At 32.5% G+C, this 7,809-nt stretch overlaps 1 long non-coding RNA gene across 1 annotated transcript; it reads right to left on the bottom strand.

Moving 5' to 3' along the window:
* Positions 1–1,091: 1,091 nt before the first annotated feature.
* Positions 1,092–4,927, bottom strand: LOC107181998. The gene is made up of 2 exons (XR_001512715.1): positions 4,841–4,927; positions 1,092–1,667 (listed from the first exon to the last, which is right to left on the bottom strand). It is a non-coding gene; the product is annotated as an uncharacterized LOC107181998 (long non-coding RNA).
* Positions 4,928–7,809: the final 2,882 nt, after the last annotated feature.

Genomic DNA, 7,809 nt, shown 5'->3' with positions numbered 1-7,809 from the left:
TAAAGAATCTACTTTTGCCCAACATTTATAACAGTTTATCTACGCTTTAACATAATGGCCATCTCTACCATAAATATTTCCTGTAAGGTAGTATTTGAGATGCATTGATGTGACCAGACTCTAAAAGCCCCAAGATGTTGCAGCAGTTTCCATACTGCAGACAGATGTGATGTGAACACCCTATTATAAGCATATAATTTTATGTATTTTCCAATCATCCTCTATGTTGAAATATACATACTAGTTGTAAAATTATTTAATTATTACCTAGGCTTCATGTAATAATTTCAAATCTTTCATAAAGAGAAAATATTGTTTCCTTCAAATTTACACAGAAAAAAATAGAAAGACTAAAGCACATAAAGGCCAAGGGCTGCATTTTGCAGAGGATAGGTTCTGGTTGAATGAGATCTGGGATGTGTGCCAAATTAATGGGGAAAAAAATCCCATTTTTCCTCTCCAATAGCCACAATGTTCATTATTAAGAAAAGCATATGAACCACAGGATTTGATTTTAATAACAACAATGTCTTCATTAATCTGTATGTTCCATTTAGCCTCATTATTGAGCAAATGCTGAATTAATACAGCACATATTATTGTTGGACTTCCCTTGCAAAACCTTTCTTCCCTCTTTTATCATTTATTCAAGGATGATCAGGTGTGTGTGTGTGTGTGTGTGTGTCATGTTTTTATATAGACCTGTGGCCTTCAAGAGCTATTTTCGCACTTTGGTCTAAGAGGAGACCTTAGGCTTGGGGTATCTACAAAGGGGTGTGGGAAATGGAACTGCAGATTCATTCAAAACCACAATTAATTTTCTGTTCTTTTAATGCTGTAATGTCAAGAAGCCCTCTTTGTCACCTGCAACTGAGATGATATTTCCTCGATGGTCTCTGGGCCTCCTTCTAAATCAAGAGTGGTGATAGCCAACACTGCTTTGTATCTGCAGGACAAATAGTGGCTTTTGTCCAGCACAAGTCCCTAAACAAACTTAATCTCTCTAACACTGTGACAGATGACATTTAGATGTCCTTGTTACCCTTAAAATGAGTTTTATTGACAATCAGAGAACAAAAAGAAGGCCTAGAGAAAGCTCAACGTTTTATTAGGCTTGCTAACAACATCTTAGTGCAGAGGGTGAGGAGAAAGCCTGAAGTTGCCCCCATTTTCCCCTGCTTTGCTATATCACCATGACAACTGATATAGAAATCACTTAGTGACTCCTAGAAAGAAAACACAGTGACACAGTCCCCTTGTATGGCGAATCAAACTAAAGCCTGCATTCAAATGGCTATTCAGCTTGGGCATTCATGTAGAGGATAGGGTGGATTTTACACAGGTAACTACAAGAGAAAGGCCAGCAAACCCTCCAGCCACAGCATATGGTAAAGTCTCTGCCTAATTAATGCATCCTCAATAGAATTGATGCATTTTAAATTTGTTTTCTTTTACTTGAAACATCATTAATGTAAAGGGCAACATTAATCAACATCATGGAACTTAAAAGGGCATTAAAGAGTGATCTTCCCCCCCTATGCAATGAGATTCTTTTCAAGTAGCTATATTAACTGCAGCTGATTCCGCGTTCTTAAAATCAGAAGGCAAATCTAGAGAGGCCTCTGCTGGTGAATCTCTCTCTGTGCAGTTGTCCATGCCAAACTGTTCTGAAAAAGAAAGCAAGAGAATGAGTTTCAGCTTTTATTGAAAAAAGTTGTTCACAAGATGGATCATCAATGAACAAACTGTACAAAACATTGAATAATGGCATTGCCATTTTTAAAGTTGTCATGTATAACTGGTTGTTTTTCAGTAAATAAAATGACCATAAAGCTCTGATGAATGAGCTGCTTGAATTTGAACATGCTGATATATTTTAAGATTATTCAACAATGAAATAACGGGTAATCTCTTAAAAGAAATCTGTACATAATACTCATATAAGTTTAAGATTTAAACCATTCTAATAGGAAATTATTTCTTAACATTGTGTGTGGGGGGTGAGGGGATGGTGTACACTATTCACACACATACACAAATATTTATCTTAACTAGCAAAAAATTGAAATAAAATCTTCAGGTAAAACTAAAACATTCAAAAAGTATTTTTGATTAATTGCAAAGCAAAATTGTACTGCCAAGATTTTCTACTTATAGTAAAGAAATATGAACCAAATTGTCCTCAAGTGTGATTTAACATGAAGATATCATTGCAGCATGTTTTGTTTTTTTTAAATCAAATTAGGCCAAAAGTAACCTCACTGCTCTTTGTTGTAACTTTTGTGGGGAAATGAAACATTTTTTTTAACCAGAAGTTTAAAATTATTTTAGTATTTCCTGGGATAAGTATGCATATGATCTGCTTCTGTATAAGAAAACTAGGTATTTTTGGCACTGTGAAAAAAAATGACCTGACTCCACCAGTGTCATTTAACTTTGAAAGTTTTCAAAAGATGAAATCCAAATTCTGTTCTTTCTTTTCAATATTTATATTTTTATATTCAATATTATTTAAAATCCAATCATATAAGCATAAAACTCAAAGTGTCTTTCAAATATTGCATGAGTTATTTTATTTTATTTTTTTTGCATGAGTTATTTTTTGTTGCAGTGACTGATATATTTTACTGGTACTCTAGGATTCTTGGTATATTTTCAGTAGGGTGATTTCATATTTCAAATGGTTTCATGTTTATTTGAGGTAAAATTTTAGTCAAACAATTTTCATAGGGCAGTTTGGTTAGTATGACTCAGTAAATTACTTTCTGGATTATATAGGTAATGTATGATCTTTCAAGTAAATGGTTATATGGCTTGGGATCACTACCATATCATCCCAACAGTGACACCTACTGGTAAAAAGAGAACCAAAAATTTTGTTTTCTTTCTGTTTATTGTTTTTGGAGAACACTACTAGGGACTCTATTGGTATACATGTTCCTTATTTAAAATTATGTTTTTAGGCCTTTCAAACATAAAATATACATTCCCAACAATGTATCAGGTGCAAGGAAAAACTAAAACAGTATAATGTAAATAATTATGAAACAAAAAGTTACTAGCAGAGAAACGTGGTTTAAATTAATACTAAGCAGTATCTAGATATGTAATTACAAACTTTTGGGTTCTTACATAGCATAGAAAATAAGAAGCCAAAATTTTACAATAGACTCTCTGAAGATTCATTAAATGTTTATTAAATGTTTTATATTTCAGAAAGAGCAAAGTATACCCATGAACCAAAAGACAAGTATATACTTCATAGTAACCCAATTGTCAACAACCTTTGAGGTTTTATGCTATTATGACTAGAAATGCTCTCCCAAACATGGATTTATCAAATAGAGGGAAATATTGGAATCATGTTGGAATATGATAATTTCTCCACTGAGTTAGTTCTCTCCTGGTTTGCAAGACTCTGGACAAGAATACACTCTGTGCATCAAGACAGGATCCAACATTAGAAAAAAGATTTGCCAATGCAGATCCACAGACACTGAGGAAAGATAATGATCTTTATTTCTCTGTGTCGCTCCAGTGATCCTTTTTCTAAATTGTATTTTTATTAATTTATATTATCACACAGCACCTCAGATAATTTCTACTTCTTCACATAACACATGAAGAATTTCATGAGAAATTGTTTTAGATTAATATCTGAAAGTCCCTATAATACTTATACAGTATTTCTTCATTTTTGTTTTGAATGAGTAGCAAATTACTTTCTAAACTATAAAACATAGTATCAATAATTCTGGATTTTTCAGTCACATGAAATAAAAATGGCAGAATAGCAAGTAATCAATTTCAACCGGGTTTAACTGGAATAGGTATTTCAATGCAAAATGTGCTTATTTCTTTTAGAAAACTCGGGATCTTTATTGATATTTCAGATTATAAAGAAAAAATGCCTATTGGTCCCCCAAATATTGTTTAGCTTGGGGATAGTGGTCAGGCATATGGTAAACTAACAACTCATTTAATCCATGATACACATTTATGACTACTTTTGTGACATCACTGTGAGGAAACATGTGAGATGTCTCACAAATTACGTGGCAGAAAGTTATATTGGTGTCTTTGAAACCACCTTTGGCTCTGTTGTGTGCCTTTGTTTGTACAACTTGAGCATATGCTTCAAAATGTCATCCAGATTATAAGCATGCAGGGAATGAAGTATTACTTCAGTATCAATATCCAAAGCATGCTCTTTATTTCATTAAATAATTCATCAGCCAATTGCATTTGGTAAAATTGCAAAATTCCTTCTTTTATTGCTTGCAAGAGATATTTCATTAGGTTGTTATTCGTAATCTGATAAAAATATTTGATAATTATTTATGATAATGAATATGAGGAAACAAAGGACCTTTAAAATCACATAAATTACAACATGAAAATCACAAAGCATAATATTTATGCAAAATTATGTGGCCAACACACTGGCAATTAAATTAGGATACAATATGCTTATGGTGAATACAAGAACAGAAATGAAAACAAATTAGCCACAAAGGTTGGAAAAGTTTGGTTTGGGGTTTGGGTGCTCCTGAGTACCTGAACCAGCAATTCAGATCATTACACACAACCATAAGGAAAGGCCTATTTTGCCTTTAGAGAGTTCATCGAGGGATTGCACAAGGGATTTGCACAGAGTAAAGCTTCACAAAACCCAAGGGCTGTCAGAAGAAAATGGTATCCAGAAGGACAGGGCAGGCCAGGCATCCCTCCAACAGCAAAGCCACACAAGAGAGCCAGCGGCAGGGCAGAGGCTGCCAACACAACTGCCTACAACGTCTGCCAAGGAGCCAGAAGCTGCTTGTGGGAAAATGTCACTTACCCTTAGCATCTGGGTCCTGTGATTGTTATCCAGAGACGGAGTGGTAAGATACAGGGGGATAAACAGCATCCCATTAAACACGCACGCGCGCGCGCGCACACACACACACACACACACACACACTTGTCTTTCAGTCAGAGAGAAATAAGCATACCACTGACCTAAATTAGAAAAACTTCCTGTAATGGGGATTTCTAAAATGAGATTGATTCTTAGCTACATATTCATACTTCATAATGAGATGAGCTTTAATAATTACTTTTCACCAATAACTTTGGTTTGTAAAACGCAGGAGTTTGTTACATTTGTGGATATTTGCAGATGTGTAGAGTCCAGTCTGAAAATTTTTTCCCTTGGAGTAGCTTGTTGTAGTGGCTGATACAATTATTTAAAAATTAAATCTAAGTCATAGATAAATAAACTAAACTGAACTTTGATATGAAAATGTTTTATTTTTTATTTTGTCACTGTTTTTAAGAGGCCAGGTTCCAAACATAAGCTCATAAAATAATTGGTAAATGCTTATATAGTATGTACTATATTATAAGCATAATGTAATCTACATAATTATTTAATATATAACTATGACTTGTATATAACAGTATATATATTACATATGTATATATTTAAGTTTAATAATGCCTCTTCTAAAATATACACTTTTAATTTATATCTGAACAAGTGTTTTTAAAGTTTCCAATATTTCAATGTGATCATAAAGGTTTACTCTCTTGAAATAAGGAGATGTGATAAGGGAGGGAATCTAGAAAATTTGAAGATTGGAGACACCTTGTGGTTAGTGTACAAGCCTTAACTTTTCAGCAATATATTTATTTTTTTAAGATTATTATTTTTGTACAAGGCAAGTAATAGCCTATTCTGAGTCTTTAGTAAAAGGGTAGAAAAGTATTTTTCATTTTATATATTCTGCTCTGATATCAAGGACACAAAATAGCGGTTTTAAGTGTTAATGGCAACAATACATTTTCTCATATTTAAATTCATAACACATCAATTACAGTATACAAATTCATGAAGAGCATTTGGAATAATATTATTATGTATTGACACAGTGAATTTATTATGAAAAGTTTATTTTCCATTAATAAAATTAAAATTTCAATTGCCTTTTTAAGGCCATAAAATCCAGGTGCTTCTTTATGCATGTTATCTCAGATAATGTTTGATGGTCAGTTTATGCTATAATATACATAATGGCATGCATATAATTACTTATAAGCATATTCCACAGGAATGTAAACTATATTGTGTGGACACTTAATTTTTTATTTGTACAAATAATAAGTAATTTAAGGATGTCTTTCATTTAATGATAACATGAAGGAAATGTTCAAGAGAGATAAAATCCGGTAAAAATACAAAACTACATAGTAAACCATGGATGTTTTATTTATTTTTGTTGTTTTTTTCATTGTCACACACACACACCAAAGGTATTTGATTCTGATCATTTTTGATCAATAAACTATTTATATTTAGGTCTCAAATCATTCATATTTAGTTCTACATTTAAAGCATTTCTATATCAACTAGAAAATTACGGTGAGAAGTATTTCCTTGCTATTGCATGTCTGCATAGCTGTGAAAGATTCTGTGATTTCAAACAATGATCAGTATGGGAATGTGTAATAAAGTAAAGGAATAAATAAATCTTAAACATTTTATTTCACTTACAAATATTAAATGCTCAAGTGAAATGTAATATACTTCTCCAATTTTTGTAAGTACATAAAATAATGTATAAACAAGTGCACAAGAGCAATAAGAATTCATAAAGAAAATGTTGTGCTGATTGTTGTTTCATTGTCCATAAAGGAAACAAATATCTCCAGGAACATGTGCATAAAATCAGACCTGCTTTTTCACAAGCATTTAAAGTATTAGACTGAAAAACTATAATCCTAAAGCAAGTATTTTCTTCTGATTTTATGATCAAACTCTTTGCACATATTTGTTACTTTTTTATATATTTTCCTCAAATGTTTGTATGTTTGTTTCCTTGTCTATTGGCTTTTTAAAATTTCATTTTCATTGCTAAGGCTTGCATTGAGCAGTTTCAATTTTCACTTTTAATTATATTTATACAATGCCTTTACCTTTTAATCATTTTCTTAAGTTTAGCCGAATTCTTAACCCACCAGTTTAATTCTTTAACACCACATAATATATCTTAGGATGTAGTATTATATACCAAAGCATTTACCCAGATCCCAGAGTGTTAAAACAACTGAATTTCAACTTATTATAATTACTTATGGCAGAAAATTTAACCCTTGATAATCTTAACATTTTTTTTAAATTCTAAAAAGGAAGATCAAATTCACTTACTGAAGCCTGCACAGTTTGCATACTTAACTAAATACACAGCCCTGATTCCAAGGGATTTTTCCCTCTAAGATACCAGCCGAAGCTGCAGAGGAAAACTAAGCCTCACATTCCAAGTGTTCATGCTGTATTCTTTACAACTGTCCAAACTGTAATAGAATTTTCTTATAATGATGTTATATGATGTCCTTCTTGTGATACCTGTGTTTGTGAAGAACTTAATATTGATTTACTGTGTCTCTTGCCCATCTTTGAGCAGCCTAGATAGCAATTACAGCTGTTGGTGGTATCTATTTTGTCTTTTCATAATTGTCATTTCTTGTTCCACTTATGATTAAAATATGAAAATTGTACCATTTTCACATCAACTGTGCATTAGCCAAGTCATCAGCAATATCCTTGAAGAACCATCATTCTAACCATGGTTCTTCACATTGCCGCTTTATTTTATTTATGAAAATTGCATGCTACAACATAAACTTGAATGAGGAATACATTCAAAGGTGAGCTTTCTTGACATCAAGTCCTCATCTGGACCTTTAGTATCTTCCTGAGAAATCACTAGGGCTTTCCCAAAACCTGTCTGCTTCCACCAAATGCTTTATTCCCTTCAGACTGGGATT

The sequence above is a fragment of the Myotis davidii genome, unplaced genomic scaffold (genome assembly GCF_000327345.1).
Source record: "Myotis davidii unplaced genomic scaffold, ASM32734v1 scaffold714, whole genome shotgun sequence".
In the NCBI taxonomy this organism is placed as follows: Eukaryota; Metazoa; Chordata; class Mammalia; order Chiroptera; family Vespertilionidae; genus Myotis; species Myotis davidii.
This window is presented reverse-complemented; position numbering and strand designations above follow the sequence as displayed.